Source organism: Myotis myotis, unplaced genomic scaffold, assembly GCF_014108235.1.
Source record: "Myotis myotis isolate mMyoMyo1 unplaced genomic scaffold, mMyoMyo1.p scaffold_m19_p_5, whole genome shotgun sequence".
Classification (NCBI taxonomy): Eukaryota; Metazoa; Chordata; class Mammalia; order Chiroptera; family Vespertilionidae; genus Myotis; species Myotis myotis.
Genome location: NW_023416357.1, coordinates 15204275 through 15217310, shown reverse-complemented (window position 1 = coordinate 15217310; position 13036 = coordinate 15204275).

Genomic DNA, 13036 nt, shown 5'->3' with positions numbered 1-13036 from the left:
ATTATATTCTTTCTGATTTGTATTTCGGGTTTCTTAGGATATATTCCTAGAAGTGGGATCACTCGGTCAAATGGGAGTTCCATATTTAATTTTTTGAGGACACTTCATACTGTTTTCCATAATGGCTGCACCAGTCTGCTTTCCCACCAGCAGTGTACTAGGGTTCTCTTTTCTCCACATCCTTGCCAGCACTTGTCATTTGTTGATTTGTTGATGGTAGCCATTCTGATAGGTGTGAGGTGATACCTCATTGTCATTTTAATTTACATCTCTCTGATGATCAGTGACTTTGAGCATTTTTTCATGTGACTCTTGGCCATCTGTATGTCCTCTTTGGAGAAGTGTCTATTTAGGTCGTTTGCCCTTTTTTAAAATTGGATTGTTTGTCTTCCTTCTGTTAAGTTGCATGATTCCCTTATATATTTTGGATATTAACCCTTTATCAGATGTATCATTGCCAAATATGTTCTCCCATCAGTCAGTTGGGGAGGCAGCAGCATCCTCAAACAGGCTGCTTTTGTGGCAGGTGTCTGACCTGTCCCTGGCCTGGCTGCTGCTGATAGATCCTCCTGGCCATTTTCTAAGCCTCACTGTCCAACATTCTCAGCTATTCTGAGCTACCCTAATAGCCTTTCAATACATTCTTTTTCTTTTCCTTTTTTTGGGGGGGTGGGGGTGGAGGGTGGGGAGGGGGCATACATTCGATATTGCCCCATTCTTTAAGTCACCTTAAAAACATTAACATGAGGCTGTACCTCATTAAATTTGGAAATGCTAGTAAATAGAGGAATTGCATGAGAAAGGAAGGAGAGATTAAAAGTAGCATAGTGGGTGCCCAATTTTAAAAAGTTAAGCTCTTTCAAAGGAGGTTGTCCATTCCACTGTGATCTGAGAAGATGCTTAATATAATTTCAATCTCCTTGAATTTGTAGAGACTTGTTTTGTGTCCTAACATGTGGTCTATCTTTGTGAATGATCCATGTGCACTTGAGAAGAATGTATATTCTGCATTTCTTGGGTGAATTGTTCTATAAATGTCAACTAGATCTATCTGATCTAGTGTGTCCTTTAAGAATCACTGTTTCCTGGTTAAGTTTTTGTCTGGAAGATCTATCCAGAGAAGTCAGCAGATAGAACTGCTGTTTTTTTCTTTTTGGTTCTCTGATTGAGTGATATTTTCAACTCTGTATTCTAATTCACTGATTCTATCTTCGGCTTCCCCTAATCTGCTGTGTATTCCTTCTAATGTGTTCTTTATTTGTGCTATGTCATTCTTTATTTCTGTTTTCATATTTACTCTATCTTTTTTCATGCTGTTGAGCATCTTTACCATCATTATTCTGAACTCCGTATCAGATAAATTTCTTGTCTCCATTTCATTTATTTCTTCTTCTGGACAATTCTCTTGTTCTTTCATTTGGGGGTTGTTTCTTTGCCTCCTCATTTGGGCTGCCTGTTTGGGTTTGTGACTATGTATTAGGTAGATCTGCTATGCCTCTCAAGCTCTGTTTCTGACTAGTTAGATCAGGCAAAGATTCAAACCCTCCAGAGACCGCCTCTATCTACAGACTGATAGGATTTTGTCTTGAGTTCCCCTCAGGCAATCGTCCACAGGTGTGGCAAGAGTTCTTTTCAACAGGGTGGAGCTATTACTTTTGCCTGGAGGCTAATTGTTATTCTCAGTCTCTTAATGGGCTTAAGGTGTTTTCCAATAGAGCGGATCAGCTGTCTTACCCTCAGGCAAAACTGCCTTTTTAGCTAATGCCTGTGTGAGGAAGATGGCCTCCCCAGCATGAAGGAATGTCTCAGCACAGGAAACCCGGTGTCTGCCTTCTGAGCTCTAACTCCTGAGCCCCCGATCCTGGCTTCTGCTCACTCAGCTCCAGCCTACTCTGCCCTCCCTCTGCTGAAGCACAAGGTGGGTGGTTTGACAGGGAATTTTGTGCATTGGTCCTTGAAGAGGGAGCCTGAATTTCCAGCTTCCTCTCCCTGCCAACAGCAACTCTGCTGCTTTTCACAGTCAGGTGTTATAGGGGTACCCTTCTCAGTTCTGGTGCTCACTGCTGGGGGGCCCAGAGTGGGGATTAGACTTCTGGGTTCTCAGTGGGAACCCCTCCCAGCTGATCTCTCTGGAACTTCAGTTGCTGTCTGTCACACCCCGGCCAGCCCTTTTGTGCCTCGACCCCTCCTACCGGTCTCTATGTGGTCTCCACTTTTTGTCCTGGGTTATCAGGGTTCTCTCCTGGGAATCTTCTGTTGATTATTCAGGAAGTTTTTCTGTATTTTAGTTGTAATTCCAGTTTGGTCCTAGGAGCATGTCTGTGCAGCATCCACTTACTCCACAGCCATTTTTAATCCTTCCCGCTACTCCCGGAATTAGTGCCCTGATAGAAGAGGCCAGGAAGCTAGGTAGATCTCTTGCCCATTGGATGAGGTAGTGAGTAGTCAGCCATCTGTAACTTGGAAGAGAGCCCTCACCGGAGTGAGATTATGCTGGCGCCTGATCTCAGACTTCCAGCCTCTAGAATCATAAGAAAAATATTTCTGTTGTTTGTAAGCCATGCAGCCCATGGCACTTGGTTCAAGCAGGACTGTACTAGAACAGTCATGATATGGCTGTGTTTTATAATATGTTTCCAGAGCAGCAACAACTCCAGGCATCACGGTCTTGTTCCAGAAAGTATGAAGTGGAATCTGTCTTTTATGAGGAATATAAGTGCATTCCCAGGAGCCCTAGTAGACTGCCATTTGTGGTTCATCAGCCACAGCCATGTCACATGGCCACCTATAACGGCAAGGGACCTGGGAAATATTTACCATTTCTTGTATAAATATGAGAAACAGGCATAGAAGAATGAAATTGAAATGTTGGTGGGTTACCAACAACAGTGACGTCTTCCATTGCCAAATTTTATAACTTGAAGTCATTTTGATTTGTGAACTGATCATCCCTTCACTGTCTATTGATGCGTGCTAGCCCACAATTTATGACAACAAAAAATTCCCCCCAAAATTATGGAAGTAAAACAGTTAATAAAATTCTCTCTCTCTCTCTCTCTCTCTCTCTCTCTCTCTCTCTCTCTCTCTCTCTCTCTCTCTGTGTGTGTATGTGTGTAGATATGAAACATGTATATTGTCCTTTAGAAAGTCTTAAGGCAAAGTTCCTGGGAACTTCACACGTGCCAATGCAGCTGTTGTTCTGACAGGTAGACAGAATTTAGGAAATTACCTTTGTCACCACCAGGTTAAACCTTTCCATTGAGTTCTAAGCTGACAAGGAAGCAAGGAGAGGAACCTAAGTAGGAGTCAAGACTATCAGAAGATGTGCATATTATAGTTGAAACATTGGAAATTCCATTTTGATTTGATTCTCCTGGAGCTAGAGAAGCCTAAATCCCACATTCAAACAAGTTCCAAACGAATGGACTTGGCTGATGCTAGAAGTCACATCCCGCCGAGAACTCACAAAAACCTGATAGAAAACAGTCAAGAAACAGCATCTGGGCTCAGGGCCCAAAGTTGCGCTCTGCGGGCTGGCGCCCAAAGGGCTGCGGTGCAACTGGCTCCAGGCGGGTGGGCGGGCGCGGGGACCCTGGGAGGCGCCCTAGCGCAGGAGTGGGAGGAGGGAGCCCGGTCCAGGCGGAGCATTGCTCGTCACCAAGGCAACCACGCAAGCCGCCAACAGCCGCACGGCCGGGACAACGTGCATACCGAGGGGACGCGGGGGAGCAGCGTGGGCGGAGGACGGCGACAGCGGTGGGCCAAGCACCTGCCGGGCGCGACCGGCCGCGGGTCCCCGCGAAGCGCCGGGGCGCCGCGCCATGGACAAGCCGGTACTGTGCGTGCCCCGTCCCGGTTCCCATCCCGCGGCTCCCACGCCCTGCTGCCCCCAAGGCGCGCGCGCAGCCGCTGGGCTGCTCCGTGGGGTCCACGCGGTCGAGAGTGGGTCGGGCTTCTTGTCTGGGATTCACCTTCAGGGCGTGGCAGGTGTGGAAACGGTTTGAGGAGCTGGTAGGGCTGGAGTTGCTGGTTTTTGAGTTTTGCAGGTTGTTTTTTTTTCAGTGGGTGGTGGCCAGTCATGTCCCTGGGCACCCACAAAAGTGCAAAAGTGTTGCCCTACTGGTCTGGCTCAGTGGATAGAGCATCGGCCTTGCGGACTGAAGGGTCCAAGTTCGATTCCCGTCAAGGGCACATGCCCGGGTTGCTGCAGGAGGCAGCCAATTAGTGATTCTTCCTCATCATGGATGTTTCTCTCTCTCTCCTTCTGCCTTCCTCTCTGAAATCAATAAAAATATATTTTAAAAAGTGCAAAAGTGATAGGGTAGGGACTTGATAGGATCGCCCCTTTCTGTTGGGCTTGCTGGTTCCCCTTCCTTTGGCTGCGGAGAGGCCCCTGCGGTCAGCGGGTCAGCGAGGTGGACCCAAGCAACCCATGGTGCCCTAGCGAGCATCGGAGAGATCCAGGTGGGGCGCAGGCTGCTTTTGTGTCAAGTTTGTTGGCTGTTTCTAGCTCTTGTTAGCCCTTGGGTTTGGACAAAAGCAAATGTTTAGTTCCCTTGGAGAGAGGGAGAGAGATGGTGCGCAGAGAAAGCCCCACGGGCAGTTTCCTTATCTTTTGCATGTGCCTCCATGCACAACAGGTGAGAAACGCCTGGGAGCTTCTGAAAGCATGGAAGTCACCTTTCACTTCATTTGGTTTTGCTCTCACTCTCTTCTTAAGCATGAATATTGTGGAATGAAAAAAAAAAAAATCCAGGTATTTGTTTCAGTATTTACCTTCAAGGGACATTGTATATTATATTTTTTTCACTTAGCGACACTATTTATAGCTATGTAACTATAGCTACAGCGATTATAGCAATCAATAGAGTGTGTCCGTCAGGACTTAATAAAGGCAAATGTATATTTTGTTAATTAAGAGCCATGTATATCGTTTACATGAGTAATACTTCAACCTTTTCCTCATCTATGTGCATATTTATCTTGCTCAAAATTTGCTGTTTTAGTCTTGTGAACATCTTGCTAAGGTAGACCCATTAATGTCTTATTTTCAGATAATTTATTTCATAAGTACTTGGAATTTCCAACATATCTATTTTATGTTGCATTAAGGCAATTCTCATTAGTTCTTTTTAGCCTTTTTAGTGTTTTCTCCCCATTTTTGTCAACGATGATAGTGACCTGGAAATGACAGGTGGAGTTGCTACTTCTAATATCAGTAAACCAATGATGATTGTATGTCTTAATTTAAAACCCACATACTATATAATCCTACATATATGTATCAAGTTTTACCCTGTAAAGTTGTAAAACATGGCTATTAACTTTATACCATGTTCTTATGTTTTATTAATTATGTTTGCTTTAAGATTTCAATGCTATGTTCTTTTCTTTTTTAAAAAAAACATTTTTATTTATTTCGGAGAGGAAGGGAGAGGGAGAGGGAGAGAGAGAAACATCAGTGATGAGAGAGAATTATTGATCAGCTGCCTTCTGCATGCCCCACACTGGGGATTGAGCCCACAACCCAGGCATGTGCCCTAATTGAGAATGGAAACGGGACCTCCTGGTTCATGGTCAATGCCCAACCACTGAGCCATGCCCCTGGGCTATACTCTTTTCTTTTACTTTTCTCTTGGTTTGTTCAGGTTTAAGTTAAAGAATTTAAAATGATCAAATGTTTCTTGTTTAACTTCAGTAGGACATTAAATGTCTAGCGAATTTAATTGATATATCTCTTTTTATCTACTGAATTTGCAAACATAAAAAAATAATTAAATATTGTTTAATAGCATGGGAAAATGTTCACAATTAATATATGAGAAAAATAGGACACTAAAGTAATATTGTTCCAATTCTATAAACAAAGAAAAGGTATGTAAATATATATATGTATAAAACAGAAGAAATAAAAGGACATACACCAAAACATTGATACTGATTATCTCTAGCTAGTGGCATTAAAGCAAATTTTATTTATTTAATGATTTTCCATAATGAATATACATATGATAAATATATAAACAAAATATATTAATAATAAATTATAGACACAAATATATACATTTTGTAGTTAAAAAAATTATCCTATATAATAAAAGACTAATATGCAAATTATTCCCTTGGGAGTTTGACCGACCAGGAGTTTGGCTGCTCGCTATGATGTGTGCTGACCACCAGGGGGTGGTGCAGAAAGAAGGCCCCAGCTGGCATCCCGAAGGCCCCGATCAGCCCTGATCACCAGCCAGGTATAGGGACCCTACCTGTGCACGAATTTTGTGCACTGAGCCCTTAGTAAAGAATAATATCCCCTAAATTTTTACACAACTTTCTTTTCCTGAGTAAAACCTAGCACCCTTTGGTAAATATTTTCTTTGTGTGTGTGTGTGTGTGTGTGTGTGTGTGTGCGCGCGCGCGCGCGTGCACGCGCGGTCACTGCATCACATCCTTATAAACACTATTGTACAACTCATGTGTCTCCCAGCTAAGTGACCAGCCCTATTTTACATCAATTGGGAGCAGAAGGAGGTAAGTGGGCAGGCCCAGGTCAGGGTGAAGAGCAGCAAGAATGAAACAAAGTATGTTTGCCATATAGCATCGTCTTCCTAACCCTTGCCAACGACAGTTAATTTCCCTAATCCCAGGCTGATGTGGAAAGGATTTTAGCAGCCATAATAATTTACCATCAGTGCTGCAAATGTGCACTTCTGTGGGTACATTATTTAAGAAAAAACAGAAATAAATACTGAAGCACACAGATCGTTGCCTCTGTGAGCTGAGACCTATGCAGAACTCGAAATTCCCCGGGGAAGTCCGCGGGCCCTGTTTTTCTCCCAGGCCTGAGGCCAGTGTCAGCATTAGAAAAAGGCTGCTCTGAGTGTAGATATTTCGAGGAACTGGTTCCCGCAGCACAGGAAACTTTAGAAGGATGTTTACCTGTTACATTTTCTCCTTTAGTCATGCTAAGCTCTTCTCTGGCACTGAGCACAGTGGCTGTTTGTTTATACCTCTCTGCTGTTTGCCTTTGGCTTTACTTTCTGTAGCCTCACTTTTAACAAACAGCCAAAAAAAAAAAAAAAAAAAAAAAAGGTGGAACAACTGCTCACACATTACTTTATGAATAAAAACCAGGAGCTTCAACTCAACAGTAAACCTGGGATATTTTGAGTTCATTTGGAGGAAGCCTATTATTGTGCAGACCCCAGGTTGGGTAATAGAATCATGATCAGATTCCCATGGGCCAACATTTTTGCCCCTGGGCAGGTAATAGGAAGGGTCAGAATGTCTTCCTTTTTGAAAGCAGCCGCTAGGTTCGACAACAGGGCTCGGCTGTGGATGTGGGAAAAGCCCTCTTTGTCCACTCCTGTGGGAGTGGTTGTAGACCTTGGAATGCTTGGACACTGGGGAGAATAACAGATCTTACTCTTGGAGGTCTACACATTGTGTGGGCCACTTCTGAACCTTGTTTAGTCGATTTGGGGAAAAGGGTAAAAGTGTTTGTGATGCATTGGTGTCCTGAAATGTCCATGTGATTGTTCATTACAATAAAACAAAGTGAGGCACCGCCGAGGAAACAGTCATCGCTGACTCTAGCGATGTTCCCTAAAAGAGGGTTGACTAAGTGTCAGGAACTGTGTTGGGGACTGGGGAGATGCCAGGGAACAAACAGATGAGAGTCCTTGAGCATGTGTACAGCTGATAGCCCGGTGGGGAAGACAGCTATTGATAGGGCTTCTGAAGGGGCCAGCTGAGGCAGTGAGGTCAGAGGAGGGCAGAGCTCTCCAGCTAGAAGGGATAATCCCTGTGGGGACCAGAGGCCGTGTTCGATGTGGAAAGGAGGCCAGTGTGGAAGGAGGCAGGAGGTGATGCTGCAATGGTAGCTGAGGATTGTAGCTGAAGATGAAAGACCTTCAGTAAGCTCACAGCACTTATAATTTAGCAATAAAGCCATCGATATATCCAACAAGGCAGGTTTTGATAAATATCACAGCAGAAGTGCTTATTTTGTGTTACTAGGGGCCCAATGCATGAATTCGTGCACCTTGAAAGGAACTGTGGGCCATGAGGCTGCGATGGGCACAGGGGCAGGTCTCCGCCCATCCTCCACACCCCCTACCAGGCCCCTCCCTCTGCAGCCCCTGGACCCCTCTCTACCCACAGCCCTGCTCCCACCGCCGCCGCTCCCATGCACTGATGGTGCTGGCCCTGCTCACACCCGCTGATGGCATGGAGTGATTGGGGCTGGGGCTGGCGCCAGCACTGGGTGCAAGTGGGGTCGGCACTGTCAGCAGGTGTGAGTGGTGGCTGCTGCCCTGATTGCCCCTCAGGAGCAGGGGGAGGTGGAGAAGCCCTCAGGGGCAATCAGGGCCTGCAGCCACTTCTTGCACCTGCTGGCAGTGCAGAGTGATCGGGACCAGTGCTGGGCACTGGCAGCAGGTGCCAGAGGCAGCTGCTGGCTCCTATCGCCCCTCAGGAACAGGGGGAAGTGGAGGAGTCCTGAGGGACGATTGGGGCCGGCAGCCACTGCTTGCACCCGCTGATGGCACTGGCAGGGGGTGCGAGTGGGGCTGGCGCCGGCAGCAGGTGCAAGTGCCAGGCGGGACTGTGGCACGCAGGAGCAAAGAATTTTCAGTAACCACCAGAGGCTCTCCCCGATGACAGCGACCGGCGTTCTGCCTTGGTTTGGCGCCCCTGCTCACCTGCTCCACTATCCCACCACAACTGACGCCCGCCATGTTCTGTGCACGCCCCCTTTTGGTCAGCACGCCCCCTTTTGGTCATAGTCGCCGGTTGTTCGGTTGTTCAGTTGTGCTGCCATTTGGTCTATTTGTATATTAGGGTTTTGTATATATATATATATATATAATCTGTTGTGTCCTCTCAAAATTTATATGTTGAAATCCTAACCCCCAGTACCTTGGACTATGTTTTGGGAGAAAGAACCTTTACAAAGGTAATTAAGGTCAAATGAGGTCAAACATGTGGGCCCTAATCCAATATGATCCGAATTCTTATCAAAAGATGAGATTAAGACACAGATACCGAGAGACTGAGGGTGACTATGTGAGGATACAGAAAGGAGGTGGGCATCCACAAGCTAAGGAGAGGCCTCAGAGGAAACCGAACCTGCTGACACCTTGATCTTGGACTTCTAGAACTTTGAGAAAATATGCCAGTTGTAGCCTGGTGAGGTAGGTGCCGGGGTGATCTCTGTCTTACAGATGAGAAAACTAAGGCTGAAAGATAACCACCGCGTTGGGAAGACAAGCATGCCAAACACTGCTGTTGAAAACCCTACATACGTTAAAATGGAAAAGGACTCAGCACAAAATGCTTGTGATTGTCATGGCACGAGCAGCACAGAGGGAATCCGTGTGGGGCAAACCTCAAACTGGTCTCCAGCAGCCACTCGGAGCCCTGTCCAATGACAAGCTTGCGCCTGAGAGTCCCTGGAACGTGGTCAGCCTGCCCACATTGATCCAGGTTCGCTGCCACTCACGTGTGATGGACAGATGCTGTTGAAGATGGTTTGTGGCACTGAACCTGTGCGGCTGTTCCAAGTGAACATGAACAGCGAGCCACATGGACAGAAGAAATGTTATAGACACACTAGTGGCCTGGTGCACAAAATTCATGCACAGGGTAGGGGGTTCCCTCAGCCCAGCCTGCACCCTCTCCACTCGGGGACCCCTTAGGCCCTAAGGCTTAGGGGATGTCCACAGGGATCGGGCCTAAACCGGCAGTCGGACATCCCTCTTGCAATCTGGGACCGCTGGCTCCTAACCTCTCACCTGCATGCCTGCCTGATCGCCCCAACCTCTCTGCCTGCCTGCCTGATCACCCCTAACTGCCTCTGCCTGCCTGCCTGATTGCTCCTAACTGCCCTCCCCTTCCAGCCTGATCTCGCCTCCAGCTGCCCTCCCCTGCTGGCCTGATCTCGCCCCCAACTGCCCTCCCCTGCTGGCCTGGTCGCCCCTAACTGCCCTCCCCTGCTGGCCTGATCTTATCCCCAACTGCCCTCCCCTGCCGGCCTGATGTCGCCCCCAACTGCCCTTCCCTGCTGGCATGATTGCCCCTAACTGCCTCTGCCTCAGCCCCCACCACAATGGCTTTGTCCAGAAGGAAGTCAGACGTCCGGAAGATGGCCGGTTGATCTGGTCTAATTAGCATATTACCCTTTTATTAGTATAGATGTGATAATGGCAGCAGACAGGCCAGTTAGGTGTATAGCAGTCTTGGGGCAAAGAGGCAGAACCTGCTGAGTCAGAGGCCATTCTTGTCCAACCAGCTTATGATTCCGCCTAAGCTTATAAGTGGAGAAGACTCTCAGACGAGTGGCAGCTCCTTGTAGCAGTAATGATGGAGAATATGGTCACTAGAACAGAGCAGCGATTTTCAACCTCTTTCATCTCCTGGCACACATAAACTAATTACTAAAATTCTGTAGCATGCCAAAAATATATATTTTTTTGCCAATCTGACAAAAAATAGGTATAATTTTGATTCATTCACAACTGCTATTATTGTGTTGGCTGTTGTCATTTTTTTTTTTTTTATTTGAGGAGAAGAGGTCAGTGCTCCCGACTAAATAGTCAGATATTGCATGTTTTAAAAATTCTTGAGGCATACTGGTTAAAAAATCGCTGGAATAGAGTAACCTTATTTTCTGTGTCATAGCAGGCGTTGGTTATATATAGTTGTAGCTCATGCTTTTAAAACATTTGTTGAGGTTGGACGATACAGTTCATTTTATTTATGCCCTTAAGCTCAGAGGGGAAATACTTACGTTTATGTCTAGTCCAATTGAGATTATTAGGCAGTTAAAAATGTTTATTAACCGAATAGTCTTTTCACGAGACAAAATTCTATGTCATCCACATTTTGATACCTATGGTTGATAACAGAGTAGGTGGGATATTTGATTTTCTTTTGCTGAGAAAATTAATCTCAAAAGCATTGGGCATTCAGTACCCTTTTACCAGGCTTGTGCAGACTTAGGAGCTTAAAAATGGGAAATCAACTCCTAGTCACTTCATTTACCTGTAAAGTATGTTCCACCTGCTTAAAGAGAAAATGCAAAGTAACTGGTTTCTGAATGTGTTGTATTTGCATCATGATTTACAGTTGCTTAACTCTGGGTGCTAATTTATCTTTGTTAGAAATCTAGATTCTCTATTTTAAAGTAAGCATTTGTAGACAGGCACCGTGAAGGAGGAAAGTGGGCATCCATTGGCTATTCATTGAGGATGTTAATCATCCCATGTGTTTGTGACTTCCATTACCCTTTCATTGGCTGTAAGGTGTAGGGAGGGAGCGGCTATAAGGTTAAGCCTCAGACTGACCTGTTGGCAAAGCCACAAACAAGTCCCAGCTTAGAGGGCACAGCCCTCTTAGCATAATTAAGCTTGACCTTATGAGGCTCCCTAGATCCTAACTGGGTAGCTAATGGGCTGTGGGAGGTGCAGCAAGTGCTGCCAAAACAAGTGAAACTCACAAGAACATTGTAACTATGGTGACCACTACCTTGTTCACCTCTGGCTATAAAATAAAGGCTCAGCTTGCTGCCTGGATCCCTCTCTGTGGCCTCAGCCAGGCACAGGAGATCCACCTAGACCCAGCTTATTCTCTTTGTCTGTCTTTTCTACATCCTTCACTGCCCCCCCTCAGGCTCACTGAACCTTTGGCTGAGCTGGCCCATCACATATGGTGCCCAACTCGGGGCCTGAGTTCAGGGGAACTGCAGTTGTCAGGTGAAAGGACGCTCCAGTGAAGCATGTGCAGAAAGTAAAAAGAAAGGTAAGGAGCGAAGTTTAGTGGTAACTAGGTGTAAAACATGGGAAATTCAGGATCGCATGAAGAATTTATAGGTATCCATGCTTCAGGCTGTGCTCCAAGCACGGGGCTGTTCTGTGAGGTATCAACAGCTTTTCGATTAGTTGGATTTTTGTAAGTAAAACCTGCCCATGGTTTTCTGAGGAAGGAAAGGTAAATATAGAGGCATGGGAGAAGACAGGAAAACAACTTAGAGATCGTTATATAGTGATAGGTTACTAGAGGCTTCATATTGTCGTAAAGACTTGTCTCTCACCTGGAGACTACTTATTATGGAAGTATTATATTCGTGTTTGTGCTGACATTGTATCTGCCTACGTTCGGGGAATAGTATTAGCTGCCGCATTAAAGGAGTTGTTCACTGGTCAGCAGAAAAGGAAAGGGGGCTGCTTTAACTGTGGCAAACTAGGGCATTTTGCTAAAAACTGTAATGCTACTAATGGAAGTCAACAGGCTACAGGGAGTGGAAACAAGCAGCCTGGACTATGTCCAAGATGCAGGAGAGGAAAGCATTGGGTCAATGAAAGCCACTCCAAGACTGATATTGATGATAACTCAGTGCCCCCAGGCAGGGAAACTTCAAGCAGCCCGGTGCCACCAAACAGTAGGGGACTTATCCTTGACCCCACTGCAGCCTTTCCAGCCGGCTCAGTAAACCTTCATCATGCTGCCCCGGGAAGCGCAGAATTGGCAAGTTCTTTCTGGGGTGATAGTTCAGGACTCAGGCAATAGCAGAAAGAGCCAATTCTACTCTTAAAAAGCAATTATATATTAAAAAAAAAAAAACCAACAAAAAACGGGAGAAGAATGATATGTGTTAAAAAAATTTTTTTGATTGGTTCTTTATTTTAAAAAGATACTTGTTCAATTTTCAGTATCAAAACATTTGCACTATTGGTTTCTCTTTCTCCCAATTGGCCCCCAAAGGGACCTCACAAAAGGAGAGTACATTTTAAGCCACTAAGCTGCAGGATGCGCACCTAACAGACCTCACAGAAACCTCACTAAAACCAGGGCATTAGGCCCTAACTGGTTTGGCTTAGTGGATAGAGCGTCGGCCTGCAGATGCAAGGGTCCCAGGTTCGATTCTGGTCAAGGGCATGTACCTTGGTTGTGGGCACATACCCAGTAGGGCGTGTGCAGGAGGCAGCTGATCGATGCTTCTCTCTCATTGAAGTTTCTAACTCTCTATCCTTCTCCCTTC